Raw genomic sequence first — 17,158 nt, 5'->3', positions numbered from 1 at the left:
TCTGTTTTGTGTCTAGGGACTTAAAGAGCTAAACAGTAAGTACTGACTGCTAAGTATGTTGGATTGGGGAGCTGTTGTCAGCCTCTTTGTTCTCTATGTACCTTTGATTGCTTTGGTACTTGAAAGAAGGTCACAGGATCATAGATTCAGAGATGGAGGGGACTTTAGAAGCCAATCAGTCTAATTCCTTTATTTTTGGATGAGGAAACTGAAGCACAGAGAGCGGAAGTGATTTGCTCAGGACCACACAGCTAGTAAGTGTCTATGGCAGGACTTCCTAAGTCCAGTCTTGTTATCCACAATGCCACCTGGTTGTCTCCAAGTCCTTTTTGGAATAAATCCCTGTGCAGAGTTATGGAAAAAAACAAACAATAATAAAGCAACAAAAAACCCCACAAAAAATAAAGTGGAATATTCCAATTCTTAATTCAAGAACAAGGAAGGTTGGCTCAGTTTTCAATTTCTTCATGAAGTCTTCCCTGTCCCAAGACAGCACTGATTCACACAGCAGATCAGTTCGTCTGGATCTCTTCATACCTTCTATCACATTCTACCTATGTTACCTGCATGAGGGATCTTCTCAGCAACCAAGGCAAGTCCTGAGACTCAGGGCTGTGTATGGTTTAGTTTAGTTTAGTTTTCTTTTAATCTTTGCAACCTTTAGTTGTATTGAAACGAACTCAATTATTGTTGCACCATTTAGCATTTACTTATCATCTATATTGTTTTGTTTATCCCTGTCATTTTGCAAAGTCTTCCAAACTAGATTGTTAATTTAAGTTCAAAGAGCTTTGTCTTTGTGTCAACCACTATCAAGCACACAGGCAGTAAGACACAAAAATAGGCATGTAATTATTTTTATTACAGACTTGTTGGGAAGAAATGGAATAAGAGTACAAAGCACTGATTTAGATAAGGCATATTTAACTTGTCCATGAACTTTTTCTAAATAATACTTTGATGACTGTTTTCAGTATAAATCATTTCTTTTGCTATCTATTTTATTTTATGTATTTTAGAAAATTTTTCTTAATTTGGAACTATGCCCAAAGGGCAACAAAAATGTGCACACCCTTTGATCCAGCAATACCACTACTGGGTCTATACCCTGAAGAGATGATGAAAAAGGGTAAAAACATCACTTGTACAAAAATATTCATAGTAGCCCTGTTGGTGGTAGAAATCAAGTAATGTCTTTCAATTGGGGAATGGCTTAGCAAACTGTGGTATATCTATGTCATGGAACACTATTATTCTATTAGAAACCAAGAAGGGTAGGAATTCAAGGAAGCCTGGAGGGATTTGCATGAACTGATGCTGAATGAGATGAGCAGAACCAGAAAAACACTGTACACCTAACAGCAACATAGAGGTGATGATCAACCTTGATGTACTCGCTCATTCCAGTAGTGCAACAATCGGACAATTTGGGGCTGTCTGCAATGGAGAATACCATCTGTATCCAGAGAAAGAACTGTGGAGTTTGAACAAAGACCAAGGACTATTACCTTAAATTTAGGGAAAAACCCAATATCTTATTGTTTGATCTTGCTATCTCTTATACGCTATGTTTCTTCCTTAAGGATATGATTTCTCTCTTACCACACTCAATTTGGATCAATGTATACCATGGAAACAATGTAAAGACTGGCAAATTGCCTTCTGTGGGGGGTGAGGGGAGGGGAAAAATTGTTAAACTCAAAATAAATAAAAACTTTAATTTAAAAAAAAAGAAAAGAAAATTTTTCTTAGAATGGTCCCTAGGTTTTACCAGATTGCCAAAGGGGTACATTATAAGAAAAAAAAAGTTAACAATCATTGATAAAGAGAGACATTCTGAAAACTTAAATTTAAGATCCATTGAAAATCATGGTAACCCAGAAGTTTCACAGGAATTGCTGTCTTCTAACAGTTACAGGTACAGTGTTCTCTAATTCTGTACATTTTAGGGGGAAAACCCATCCACTGGGGTAGCCTCTTTCAGGTGGTCAAATAATGACTATGCTCTGGAACAAAGTCTTTTTCTGGGCCAGAGGATAAGACTAATTGAGGATAAGAGGGATCAAAGGAGAAAGTGAAAACCTTTTAAAGCTCTTGTGCTAGAATCCCTGTCCTACTATAAAGCTGAATCAGGTTCTAGGTCCAGGTGAGTCATAAGACAATGATAATAAAATGGTTTTAATTTACACTCTTTGGAAGGGCAGAAGAGGAAGTCTCCTGACCTGGCTGAACTAATGAAGTAAAAATGCAGAATGAGACATCTAGTTTTGAACATGGACAAGGAGGAAAGTTCTTTTGCTTGGCATCTTTATTACTAGGTTTTTTTTTTCCCTCAAAGAGGTGGGAAGGAAAAAAATTAAGTGAAAAATAAAATTTGGAAAAATTTAAAAAGAAAGTACTTTCATGGATTCTCACAACTTTATGGATGTAGAGAAGCCAGGCAGATGAGGAAACTGATTCTCAGCAAAGCTCTTTCCATTCTGCCAGAAGGTCCACTTGATACAAGAATGAATTCTCAAGCAATGGAATAAATTTCTGGGCTAGGAATCAGGAGACCAGAATGGGCTACAAACTTCCTAGGAGAACTTGGGCAAAATCATTTCATTTCCCTCTGGGTTTCTTCATATAAAGAATATATGATAAATATCTGTTTTCCCCTAGGATTGTTATGAATATCAAATAAAAACATCATAAATTATTTTAAAAGGCTCTGCAAATGAAAGGGACTGTTATTAATGTTCTAGTCAATGCCTTGATCTATTCAACACAAAAGCAACAACTAGTTAACAGGTAAATTTTTTTAAATGCCAGTTATCTGACAGGATATTGTGTTTATTGTTTTAAAGAAGACTTACAAATTGTTGGAGCTGGAGGGGACCTTGGAGGTCATCTAGTCTACTCACTTCATTTTATAGATGAGAGAGAGAGCAGGTACAGTGATTTTTCTAAGATCATGAAGCTTGTTATTGGCAGAGATGGAATTTTAAATCCAGTCTCCTGGTTTCTAGCCCATTGGCCTCTACTCTATATAGAAAAGTCATATGTCTTTTATAATCTTCACTCCTTCCTTTCCATCCTTCAATATAACAAAATAAAATCAAAATTATTCTTCATTAATGGTAGCAGAAGATGGGCTTTTAAAGTGCTTTATCTACCTTAGTTCATTTGAGTCACACAAGCTTGGCAGAGCTGACAGATAAGGGGTACCTGATGTCTCTCCTTTCTGTAAGAGTGGGAAAGAGGTGAGGAAAGGGGCTACTTGGTTTTCTACACTTAATTTCATCTCTTCCACTGCTCCACATGGCACTTGTGGCCAATACAAATCTGTGGTGCCCATTGGTTGCCATTTTTATTATGACTTCCCAGACAGATTCAGGGGGATTAACTTCTGAGTGAGGTTAAAGATCTTTTGACACGTGGGGCCTCCTCGGGGGAGATTACAGTGGCAAGCTAATCCACTTTCTCAGTGAGGTAGCTCCTGGATCCAGGTTTCCAGCCCCAATATTTCTCTGAGGCCTCTTACCACTGAAGGGGGATGCCAGACAATTTAATTGGAGGGGTGGATATAGGCCTTAAAGTGTATCTTTCAGCATCACCTTCTCCCAATCCCCTTCCCCTAAATCTCTCCTAAAGGCTAGAAACCTGTTTGTTTGGCTTGGGAATATCCAAGGAGAGTCATTATCCCTGCCTGAGGTTATAGTTTTAATTGATCCCAGTACCCCTACAGTCTCCCTAGTCTTACATAGTCCACTGGCCAGATGGAACTACCCTGAGGGGGTACATCTTTTTTTTTTTTTCCTACTTGGGGGAAGGGACTTAATTTCAAGTCTTTTACCCTTAAGCCACTTAAAAAATCCTTCAGGTACTTTAGGGAATTAATTATGCTGCTGCTGCTGCTGCAGTCATTTTATCTTCCTATATAGCACTTTAAACTCTCCCTCCTTCCTCTTAAATTCTACATTTTGATAACCTGTGAGACTGGCAAAGTTTTGTTTTTTTCATAGAAGTTAACCACGTCATCCAAGGTGAGATGGCAAGATGATGGTATGGCACAGACTAAAGCTCCTAATTGTGTATTTCTACTGGACTATAATGGATACTCTAGTCACTTCTCTCATGAAACTCTCCTAGCATGGAGTTTCAGAGGCAATGTGACATAATGGATTAAATGTCCCATTTGGAGTCAGGAAGAGCTGCTTTAGACATTGACAAGCCACCTGACCCAGGCTAAATCACTTCACCACTCTCATTTTCATTTTCTTAATCTGCAAAATGGGGATAATCCTAACTTCCTCCCAGGGCTAAGGGAATCAAAGAAGATAATATATGTAAAATACTTTAGTAACCTTAAAGTACTATGTGAATCAATCACTGGCATTATTATTTTATTATCATCATTACTATTAAGGGGCTAGAGAGCTGGGTTTGGAAGTCCCCCAAAATTTCCTCATCAGTAAAAAGAAGGAATTGGAATAGATGATTTCCTCTAGTTTTAAATCTATTATCCTAACTCTGGAGGTCTATTCCACTTCTTTAGAGGAAGTCATGATAGATGCCAAGTAAATAGGCATTTTAAGGTTCTCATTGTCTCAGTATCTCTTGGCAGAGGATAGATTAAAGGTTTGATAGTATTTAATAATTCTATTCAATAAAATTTTATTAAATGGATACCATACTATATGGCTATATCATAAATTTGTATGTAGTCTTCCCAGAATTTGAGTTGAGAGTTGCTTTAATGGAGGGTTGCCTATATGGAGAGATACTCTATGAGTGGAAACTGAGGTGGGTTGGTCATACAGGGAAGAGCAAGGGCTAACTGGACCACAAGGACAAGAGAACTAGACAAAGGTTCCCAGCACTTCTGATGTCCCTCCTGTGGAGGACTTAAGTAAGGGAGGATACAGACAGTCATACAGGATGAGAAGGTGTACTAGTATATGTGGTAGAACAGGGAGTATACATATTGATGAGATCACAAACCCATCAAAGTATGGGCAAGGCTCTTCATATATTTGGCTATTTTAATCCACATAGTTGAGTCACCAAAAGCACTGTTCAGTAGAATGCTTACCCTGGGTTCAGAAGCCAGGATCTCAGAAACCATAGGAGATTGTAAGGACTCATGGGATCTTTGGATCATCTAAGTTCCTCATTTAAACAGGAAGAAACTGAAGTCTCTAGTCTGGTGCAAACTGGTGATTTGAGATGCCTCAAACCATACAGGTAGGAGCTAGAAGAGCTACAATTAAAATCCAAGTCCCTGACTCCAAATCCATTTTTCCCCTTACTCTAAGGCAGGCCTAAAGCAAATAGGCACCCTTTTAGTTCTTTAGTTCTAGCCTAGTCATTAATAAAGTCACTTCATCTCTTAGGGCCTTCATTTTCCCATCTGTATAATGAGGAAGAGGGCAGCTACTTTGCTTTACTTATGGGAAAGCCGAGACTTGAATGAGTTAATATGGAACTATGGAAAGAATAAAATACCAAACAGATGTGAAGAATTATTGCAGCAATTTACCTTCTTGTCTCACAGTTGCAGGTCCTGTTTGATTCCAATTTCTTTAACCTGAAGGATTTCTGTTTTTGATTCCTAAGAACTAATATGGCAAGCTGAAACTTCTCCAGGCTTGGAAAGGGTAGGGGGAAAAAATAAAAAGACCAGTCCTCTCTAAAGTAACTTTCTTCAGATACTACTAACAACCATCTAGCACATGGATATTGGTGGGTCTGGGAACCTTTGTGTTTGGACTCTAAGGGGATATGAAGTAGAATTTTTCTCTCTCTCTCTTTTATGATACGCTGCCTCTTAAAATAGCAGCTCTCTCAAGATAAGTGGGTCTTGACCAGTTGATGAACCCAAGGATGAAGCTTTGTCAAGTCCCTAAGTACACTCCGATCACTGGAGTGTGAACTGTAGTGGGCCCAAAGCACCATTCATATTTTATATGCTATAACTTCCCCCGCTCCTGCCACTTCTAGATGTGTGAAGTATTATTCCCCCTCCAACATACATGTACCCCTCCCTGCTATCCACAGTCTGGGTCATGGAAAGGTGACAGCAAGCCTTATACCTCCCCTAGATCTGGAAGTGTTTCTGCAGTTTCCAGCTTGGAGGAAAAAAGAGGGGCAGTGTGAATTAGCAGAGAAAATTCTGGAATCAGGAGTCTTGAGTTCTAGACCCAGTTCTCTGACTCCTTGGAAGGTCCAATGATTTCTCAGAATTTTAATTGCCTCATTCACCAAACAGGCAAAATAATCTCTGGCCTCCTGCCTCAAAGGATTCCTGTGAGAATCAAATGAAATAATGGTCATGGAAACACTTAAGATAGGATGATAGGACACACACACACACACACACACACACACACACACACACACACACGAGGGTTTTATCATACATATCAAAGAAGGGCAGGTGGGCCTTCAGAGGGAGGCTCTGGCATACTGGGTTTTATTAAGAAGGAATGATAACAACTACCATAATCAAAATAATGAGAAACTCTGAGGGTCTCCAGTGTAAAGGTTTTACCACATTTAATTTAATGTCTTGATCCTCCAGTGGCCAATTCACCCTGCACCTCTTGACAGACAATGACTCATAGGTCTTCACCTTACAAGCATGGAACCACTGGGTCCATTCGTTATCCCATTTAATGGCCTTTGTAAACCCTACCATGGAAGCCCAGGCCTTGATATTTCTATTGAGGTCCCAGAGCATAGGAACAGATGGCCTCAGAGAGCTTATAACCCTTTCTTGGCTTCTCCCCGCCTCCTTCCCATCTTCCTTTTGACTCAGCTGCCTCCAGGTTACTTGCCTCACCCTCCAGCTTGCCATCTGTGGGGAGGAAGCAGCCTGGCTAAATTGTAAAAAACTGCAGTCCTAGAAGGAGTAAGAGGGCTTGGCTTCTGGTGTCTGTACTGCCACTAACTATACACATATCTTTGGCCAAGCCCCTCAAAGTCTGAACAGCTTCATCTGTCAAATGACGGCAATAATCTCTGTGCTACCAATCTCACAAAAGTGTAGTTTAAGGACCTAAGGAGAAAATGGATGGGTAATTTGAAAAGATAAAGCACAAAACAAATATAAGTGATTATTATGTTATCCTATAAGTCTCCACTTGAGGCATCTGAAATGTAAGTGGTTTTAGGAGCTGAGATAAAGGGGAGGGTGCTTTTGGGCTCAGGCTGTATATACTGGGTAGATTAACAGTAAATATTTATCACATCTGACTAGCTGGGGTCAAATACCAGGAGCTCACTCAGCTGACAGGCTAGAGTTGCCCTGATGAAGATTTTTAACCCTCCATGAACTGTGCCAACTAAGGGCTAAAGTTCAACTTTTGTGAGAATCGGCCAGGTGTTTCCAGGATCTCCCAAAATAAATATAAGAAGTTAGCAGCACTTTGTACTGACCTTTGACATGCTTGACTAACTCAGAGCTGAGTGAACTCCAAGAAATTGGGAGTCCAGGGTTCTCAGATGAAGACTAAGAAGCCATAAACCCAGACATAAGAGTACCCACTTTATAGTATCAATAGTATTCATCATGTATTGTTATAGCTTTTCAAAACCATACTAAAATAAAAAGAAAGCCCACACATTACTTTTGATAGAAACAAAAAAAAGAGCAATTTGATATTTAATACCATTTTCTGTTTCACATACTTCATTTGTTCAGTCTCCTCAATTAGGGTGTAAACTCCTTGAAGGCAGGGACCAAGCACATTTTTCTTTGTTTGCCTGAGAACAGTGGGTTAAATGAAATTGTTCAATTTCCGTGGTTTACACTTACAAGCCAGAGGAAATGGGGAGACCAGTCTGAAAAACTAATTACCTGGCTTTTCTCCCCTTTTTCTGTTTTAATTTTCCTCTAAACATAATGTTTTAGAATTAATATATTAACTTCTCAATTTATTGTGATGGCCAATGTGCATTTATTGTTTAATATGTACCAAGCGCTATGATAGGAGCATTTTAATCCTTAAGAATTCAGCATCAGTGAAGGTGGAAAGGGAAGATAATCTTGTTTCCTTCCTTCCAATGCAATGAAGAAATTGTTTCTCAATATCATCATCATCATCATAATCATCATGGCTCTTCACATTTTTCATATATCTTAATCCTTTTCAAAGCATTTTCATTCTCTTATTAGATCATCATACACTCTTTGAGGTGAAGTAGGTAATTATTAACCCCATTTTATAGAAGACAACTGAGATCCAGAAAGGTTAGTTGACACAATTAACTGATGGAGTTAAGGATTAAGGTTCCCAGGAATACCATTTTGTGTCTTTAAAAGCAAGAATCTCTCTCCAGGATTGACAGCGAGGAAGTTCCTTGGGGGAAGCAGGACGCCAGTTTGGAAGCATAGCCTGGACAAATCTAACCATTTGCTCCTATAAGAAAACCAGGCTCTTAAGACTTTAAGAGTAAGATTCTCAAGCAGTGAGTCCCTCACCCAGTTTGGTTCACGTGCCAACAAGGACATATTTTATTCCACTTAGTAATCATTTCCTTTCCCCAAGCTTCTAGACCTTTCAGTCTATAAGAAAGAGGTAGGAGAATTAGCCATCTTGGTTCCTCTAGAAAGTCCCAGCTGTCCAAAGTTTATCCAAAAGCTGCCATTTGGACTTAAATAGACAGTTTAACAACTCTGTTTTATTTCACACGACCCTCTTTGTTATGGGATTTAAAGTAAAATCCCATATGTTTATACATAATCATTTCTTCTTAAATCTCCTATAAAATTTAAATAAAGCAGGACAAATCTTTCTGTCTCTGTCTCCCCCCCCCCCGTGTCCCCTCCCTTCTTTCACTCCCCCTCACTCAGATTCTCTCTCTCTCTCTCTCTCTCTCTCTCTCTGTTTCTCTTCCTCCCTCTACCTCCCCTCTCTACCCTTATCTCTCTCTCCCTACACACACACACACACACACACACACACACACACACATATAGAGCTGGAGAAGAAGGCTTGAGAATAACCATTCTTTGAACATAAGCCATTTCTTCAAAAAAGAAAAAAAAAAAACCTAATCCCATTTTACTAAACAAAATAATCAGCATCCAAATTAGTAGAAGCAAAATCCTGCATGTTTGACCCTCTAGCACACTGAATGCTCTTTATTTGCCTCCCAGAGGCAACATTATCACTAGTGAGTCAAATTACTTCTACAGGTTACCTTCTACTGTCTGCATACAAAAGCAAAAGTGGTCTTTCAGCTCTCTGTGTATCTTTCAACCACGGCAGTGCAATTAGTTTTTAGATCCTCCATTTTCCATGGTAAGGTAGAATGAATAGAACAGTAATAATTTAAATCCCCAGGTAAATTCCAATGTAGTACTAATAACCCCAGGTTTCTGTATGTCTTTTCCCAGAGCATTTCCTGCATAAATGGTATGTGATGTAGAGCCTATATTAGATTGCTTCCTGTAAAGGGAAAGGGGGAAGGGAGAAAAATGTAAAACTCAAAAACTTGCAAAAAAAAAAATGGATTGTTGAAAACTACCATTGCATGGAGTAGGAAAAATGAATAAATAAAATATTTAAATTTTTAAAATAAAATAAATGGTTTGTGATGCTTGAAATTGTCCAAGGCAAGTGAGGCAGTTAATTAGCATGAACCTCCAATCCCTCCACCCCCCTTTAAAAATGATAAAACTGAAGCCTAAAGAGATGAAGTGATTGTCCAAAATCACCTGGTCAGGCTTCGAGGAGGTGTTCAATCAATGATTCTTGATTGATAAGGTCCATCATCTCCTGTTCCATCCATATTAGTATGACTACAATCAAAAGAACTCAGTCCTTTGAATCCTAGGATAACCCCCCAAATAATCCGGTTTATTTCCATATCATATTTTGTATTATCTAGGCTCTCAACTGTTTCTCTTTCTCTCCCCTGGTGGCTACATTTTGGACCTTGCAGAGGGAAAAGGAGAATGTGAAATGTTTGTTTTCTTTGATATTGGAAAGAAGACTTGGGAAAGAGACTGATTTAAAGTACTAAAAGGCTCAGGTATTACATTTCAGAATAGGGCAACCCTACTTTTAGGAAATCAGTTTATGATATTTATGGAAACTTTGAAAGCAAACTCTTCTTCAGGAAAGATCATCCCTTGAACAGGTAGCTTTACTAATACATTTAATTCAAATTTAATTTACAATGTAAGTTTTCAGGGTCATGTCTATTTCATAATGTAAAAGACACATTAAATAATATGCCACAAATATGGTAGCATTCTTATGAATTAGTAAAGCTGATATTTATTACCAGATTATCTAATTTAAATCTCCTAGAAATCTTTTGGGGTGGGTAATTTAGGTTTTAATAGGTCTATTTATAGTTCAGTCAACCAATGATCTGGAGAATTTAATGACTTGTCCAAGATAACATGGCTGGTAGGTATAAGAGGTTGGAGGTCTTTTCTAACTTCAAGTCCAGAATAGTTCTATGGAATAAAAGGCAAAAAAAAGTACAAATAGATTCTAAAGTTATTTAGTTAAAATCTTGTCTAGCAGATCCACAAGGGCTTATTTGAAAGAGTTAAATAGGGTCGTTTGGAACATAAATTATGAGGCTGAAAACAAGAGGGGCAATTAGGCTTTCCCAAATAGCCTACCTAACCTAGGCTAGATGGGTTACGAAGATGAACCAGCATTCTCTGGTTAATGTTTTCGTTTAATGTTTCACAAAAAGCAGTCTCCAGGAGCACTTTTGGGGATTAGGGATAACCAGCTAAAGTTTGTTGTGAATGTAAATCCCAGGAGCGTTTTCTCTGTCATTACACCACACTCTGGTCCTGTCTATTTGTAGCCCTTGGGGAAGCCACTAACTTCCCTTGTACCTGGTGGCTTGTCCTGCCACCACCGTCACTAAGAGAGACTGAGGTCACTGAACATTCCCCAAGCTAGGGATGAAGGGTCCCCAGAGAGGCAGCCTACAGGAAGCTTTGTACCATCTCTAATGATAATCTGACATAATGAAATAATAGCATTTCACAAGAGGAAAGGAAGGAGAGGAGGATGGGATTAGGGGAGAGGGAGAGAAGGAAGAAGAGGAAAACTACCAAAATGACTTACCTAAATGCACCAATGGACCACAGACCATCACAAAATCATGAAAAAGAAAAGAGGGAAAAAAAGTCATTAGTTAAATGATTAAACTTCAACTGAAAAGAAGATGCCAGGGGCTGTTTTTCTTTCTTGTAAGGATGATTATAGCTTCTCCTGCCCCACCCAAACAAAAATGTGACAATGGGTTTTGGTTTTCTTAATAAAACTTGGCATCATACAATGTAACACAGACTTTCTGAGTGGAGAATAGACCATTATACTAAAAATGTTGGATAGTTTTCAACCAGTAGGGTAAAGAGAAGTGATGGTAAGTTTTTAACTTTAAAGAGATGGAGGAGTAACTTATAGGAAGAGGTGAGCATTACATCCAAATACCTGATGAACACAACAATAAAGAGTGAGTAAAGCCTTGAATATTTTTGTGATTATAGTATCCTGATAGAGGGCTGGTTCAATTAATAAAAATACATTCCCCCAGGACTTGTAATGTACATGGTGCTGTGATGAAGACAAAGACAAATTAAAATTTAGCCCCTTTCCTCAAAGAGCTTATGATCTAGTAGGGAAAGATGATGTAGGTTAACAGTGTAAGGCAGTACTCACAAAGTGTCAAATGTATGGTACCTACAGTAAGCACTATTACAATTCAGAAAAGGGGAAGATCACAGGACTAGTGTAGTCAAGACCATGGGTAAGATTTACATAGGATTTAAAAGGGAAAAGAGAGAGTTCAAGTCTGGAAAACAGATGAACAATGGCAAGGAGCTGAGACTACACAATGCATAGCTGAGGAAATAAACCTGGTTGGAAGGTTTAATAAATGGGAACCAGCGGGAAGGAAAATAAAGCTGAAGGCATAGATGGCACCAGATGATGGAGGCAGATTATGGAGTTGCTTGAATAAACCTGGGAGCTTATTGGCTGTTTAACATCTAAAGATCCTCCCAATCTCATCCTAATCTATCTTTTCTGCTTTGTTGGACATAAACGCTTCTTTTATGTTATGATCTGTTCCTCACACACAATGTCCATATCCTGGGATGCAATCTGCCCTCACCTCTACCTCAGAGGATTCCTCTTTCTGTGGCATGGCTCAAGCATCATTTTCTATATGAAATCTTTCTTGAATCTCCTCTTCCAAACTATGGCCTATTTAATTATTTTGTATTTATTTTCCATATGTACTTGCTGTTCCCCCCGCCCCCTTAAAATATAACCAAGTATGAATTGTTCCAATTCAATCACACTAGCAGGTATTTACTGATTGTTGATTGATTAAGAAGTTTAGACTTTCTTCCCCAGGTAATGGGATCCCTGAAGGCTTCTGAGCAGGGTAATGAGTGTATAGAGGGTAGCCATATGAGGAATGGAGTGGGGAGAGAGGGAGGCAGAAGCTAGAAAGATTCCAGGGTTTGTTAATATTGAGGAATAGAGGGGTGGCTAGGTGGCGCCGTGGATAGAGCACTGGCCCTGGAGTCAGGAGTACCTGGGTTCAAATCGGCCTCAGACACTTAATAATTACCTAGCTGTGTGGCCTTGGGCAAGCCACTTAACCCCGTTTGCCTTGCAAAAACCTAAAAAAAATATTGAGGAATAGAGGAAGGGTCATCAGAGAATACTGACTAAAAGATCCATATATATATATATATATTTTTTTTTTACTTTCTCCCCTGGCTCCAAGAAAGAGGCTCTATGGGCCTAGAAGATCAGAGGTGAGTCACCTGAGAGTAATAACTAACTTCTGCAATTACATCAGCCAGATTTCACTGCTGTAGCCTCAGGAGGAAGCCATTTAGTACAATGTGACCTGTGCCCTTCTATGCACTGATGGGCCCTGGGGATCACTGAATGCTCATCCCTGAGAGGAACAGAAAATTTTTTATTTGTGTATTTTTCAGGTGACCCTTCCTCTATTCCTCAATATTTTTTTTAGGTTTTTGCAAGGCAAACGGGGTTAAGTGGCTTGCCCAAGGCCACACAGCTAGGTAATTATTAAGTGTCTGAGACCAGATTGAACCCAGGTACTCCTGACTGCAGGGCCTGTGCTCTATCCACGGCGCCACCTAGCCACCCCCAGGAAGATTATTCTTGATAGCCTTTCTTTCATTCCTTTTCTCAACTCAAGAAAAAAACATTCAGGTGTAAAAATGTATTAAGATTTTTAGAATAACCATCTTAGGGCCAGGCACTGGACAGGGAGAATATTGAGAACAGTTTGTCACTTCAAGGAACTCAGTTTTGTTTGACAAAAAGTCATGTATACAAGAACCTAGAAAATGAACCAATAATAATAATAATGATAATAGGTAACATTTACTTTGTGCAAAATAATTATTTCATTTGATCTTTCCAGTCACCCTGAGAGGTAAGTACTGTGGTCATTCCCATTTTACAGAGGAGGAAACTGAGATAAACAGAGGTTAAGTGATTTGTCACTTAATACAGCTGAGGGTGCATTTGAACTCAAATCTCCTTTACTTCAGGCTTAATACTCTATATCCTACCTAGCTGTCTCTGAACCAAATTTTAGTAAGTATGTAGGAGAAATTCAACAGAGAGGAAAGAGAGGGAGGTAAGTGTTTTTTATTATCAGAATTGGGGACAAAAAAATCAGGGAGGGCTTCATAAAAAAAGAGTTGTCTTTAAAGAAACTTTTTTTTATTTTAAACTTTAAAACTACCTAGCAGAATTATTTGCATATATATATATATATATATATATATATGAATATATATGTATATGTATGGTGGAACAGAAAAAGAACTGCATACTAATCTTCAAGGCTGCTTTTCTTTTTCAATATAGTTCAAGATAGGGGCAGCTAGATGAGCAGCAGATAGACTACTAGGCCTTGAGAAAGAAAGACTCATCGCCTTTGTGAGTTCAAATCCTACATCAGACACTTACTAGCTGTGTGACCTGGGCAAGTCCCTTAATGTTTGATGTTTCTCATCTGTAAAATGAACCACTCCAATATCTCTGCCAAGAAACCCCAAATGGGATCATGAAGAGTCAGACAAGTTGGAAATATAACTTAACAATAAGATCAGCTTGTAACTTATAAAAGTTGTCCTGGCTTTGCTTCTTTCTAATCTTTTCTGATCAGGACCTTGAAGGAAGAGAATTTGGACAGGTGGAGATATGGGAAAGTACATTACATGAATATGTGGAGGTAAGATAGGGTAAGGAAATTAGGGAATTGTCTGACTGAAGAATGTGAAAAGGGGAAAAGTGTTGAATGGAGAATTGCAAAGGTAGGTGAGAAAGAGATCCTAGATGATACTGAATTCTAGGTTAAGGAATATTCATTTATAAATGTAGTCATGTAAATAGGGAATGAGGTAGGGGCACCTAGGTGGCACAGTGGATAGAGCACAGGCCCTGGAGTCAGGAGTTTCTGAGTTCAAATCCGAACTCAGACACTTAATAATTACCTAGCTGTGTGGCCTTGGGCAAGCCACTTAACTCCATTTGCCTTGCAAAAACCAATGAAGGTCTTTGGGCAGGGGAAAGATGTGATAAGGTCTGTGTTTTGTAAAGAGACTAAAGATTAGGATGGAGAGTTGAGGTACCTGAGATAGAATAGTTAGAAGGCTATTTATTATGATAGTCTAGGCCAGTGAAGGAAAGCCTAAGTGGAGAGGAGGGGAAGCACAGAAGAAGCATCATTGAGGGTGCACTGGAAGGCAACTTACTAGTCATGAGAAAGGAATCCCTGATGACTTCTAGCTCCATCCCCTCTCTCTCAAAACTTCAATATACATCTAATATTTTGTCCTTCATTCTCAAAGAAGATCAGGTTGGTGATGCCATGACAAGCACATGAATTGGATTTAAGTGAGGGGGAGCTGTGCTAAGTCACCAGACTCACTTTCTCTTCCAAAGCCATCTAAGATCCAGTAACCAGATATGAATCAGGATGACTGGAGATGGTCCTGGATGGGAGGTAGTCAAGGTTAAGTGATTTACCCAAGGTCACACAGCTAGAAGTGTCTGAAGCTGGATTCAAACTCCTGTCCTCCTGACTCTAAGACCAGTGCTCTATCCTGTATGCCACCTAGTTGCCTCTATCCATCTACTTTGTGTACAGTGACTGATTGAGTGTTGTAGGGGAACAACTGAAGACATAGTCTCATACTTCAAAGAGCTTGAAGTACTAGTTGGGTATCAGAATATACACATATGCAAGTTAAGCTATGTAGCAGGGAAATCACAAAAATAGGAACTAATATTACATAGCACTTTCAGCTTTGTAAAGCACATTAAATAAGTTATCTTATCCCCACATACCTGTGTGAGATAGGTGCCATGGATAGGGAACTAGGTCTGAGTCAGGACTATCTGAGTTTAAATTCAGTATCTTATGGCACTTACAGATATGTGACCCTGGGGGGAGAAGGGGATTTCTCTATGTGTGTGTTTGTGTGTGTGTGTGTGTGGGGGGAGGAATGAGAGGTTGGGGTAAGAAGAACAGAATAATGTGGCAAAGGTAAAGAGGTGGAAAAGTTCAAGGTATGTTAGGGAACAATGAGAAAACTGGGTTAAAAGGACTAAGAAATTTCAGAGCAAAAACATTCTTCCAACGAGTATCAACTGGTCTGTCTGGAGGGAATGAGATGAGAACAAAGGCCAATGGATGAAACTGTTAGTCTTGAGTTCTTATTTCAAGTTCAATCACCTCCCACATATGTTCTTTCCTACTTGTGCCAAACAGATACATAAAGTATTTATCTTTCTTACATATTTGTTGTTTTTATAAATTGAAAATACTTAATATCATATATTTTCATACATATATATACATATACACCTATATATTCTTTTATAGAGTAGCTAGGTGGCACACTGTATATAGTAGCAGTCCTGGAATTAGGAGAATATGAGTTTAAATTTGGGTTTGGACAATTACTACCCTTGTGACCCTGGGTATCCAAGCCTGTTTTCCTCAGTTTCCTTATCAGTAAAATGAGCTAGAGAAGGAAATAGCAAACCATTCCAGTATCTTTGCCAAGAAAACCCCAAATGAGATCATGAATAGCTGAACACACTAATTGACTAGACAACAATAATTTTCTTTTATACACATGTTTATGGGTGCTTGTTCTTATAAGGTGTATATGTTTTCTTTCCCAGATATTTCTTCCCTATTATGGCTATGGATTTCTACTCCTCTAGCCACCAAGCCTAGTAGGCAGATCCACAAGAAGTCTGGTAGCTAATTGCTTAGCTCATTTACATCTTTTTGGAATTTTATGAAGAGAAACAGTTGAAGTTAGAAAGGAGGGTTGCAGTCAGGCTTTAGGAGACTTCAATTATCAACTAAGAAGAGTCTGCTTTGCCATATAGATAAAGGAAGTCATTAAAGGTTTTGATGATTTGACTACCACAGAACAGAGGTGTTCAACCTTATGGTCCTCAAAGCCCATTCATGTGGCATTATTACATTTTATTATACACTCATTGGTAATATGGGTTACTATGTAGTCATAAATAAAAGAATAAATTCTGTTGTAGCCCTTGACAAGTTTTTGTTGGTTGATTCAGCCCGGAAGATCTTAAAAGCCCTAGGGGCATAGTGGAGGAATTAAGGAAAGTACAATGTTTGCTCCCTTTCTGGCTCCACCTCATATGGGGAGGCTGCCCCCCTCCCCAGCTTTTTTTCATCATTGGTCCCTTTCTACCTAGTCTGCCTTGAGTCTCTTGCTACAGAGACTAATGTCGTCACTGTTCAGACTGATTCCTGGTCTAGCTGTGTGCACCTGTTTTAGCTAAAGAGACACCCCACCACCACCACTGAATTCTGGGAACTGGCTAAGACCATCTGGAAAGGGAAGTCAAGATCTAGAGAGCTCACAGACCTCACCCAATAGGTCCTGCCTGTTGCCTAATTCCTGATTCAGGTATGTGCTCTACCTTTTAAATCAATCTTGGGATTGCACTATGAATAATCTAACATAGCCCCTAACTCTGGTCTCCAAACCTACCCTATCCTACGCTTTGATTTTCACAAAAATCTAAACTATCCAGGTAGCTAGGACTGGATTTGGTTAGCAAATTCTCATTTTGAATTCTAAATTCTA

The 17,158-nt window shown here is 38.9% G+C and overlaps 1 protein-coding gene across 1 annotated transcript in view; it reads right to left on the bottom strand.

Moving 5' to 3' along the window:
• HS6ST1 (heparan sulfate 6-O-sulfotransferase 1) overlaps positions 1-17,158 on the bottom strand; it is a 292,056-nt gene that overhangs the window by 164,509 nt on the left and 110,389 nt on the right. The window lies entirely within an intron of this gene.

The sequence above is a fragment of the Macrotis lagotis genome, chromosome 1 (assembly GCF_037893015.1).
Source record: "Macrotis lagotis isolate mMagLag1 chromosome 1, bilby.v1.9.chrom.fasta, whole genome shotgun sequence".
In the NCBI taxonomy this organism is placed as follows: Eukaryota; Metazoa; Chordata; class Mammalia; order Peramelemorphia; family Peramelidae; genus Macrotis; species Macrotis lagotis.
The sequence above is the reverse complement of the archived record's forward strand: the minus strand, read 5'-3'. Positions and strand labels throughout refer to the sequence as shown.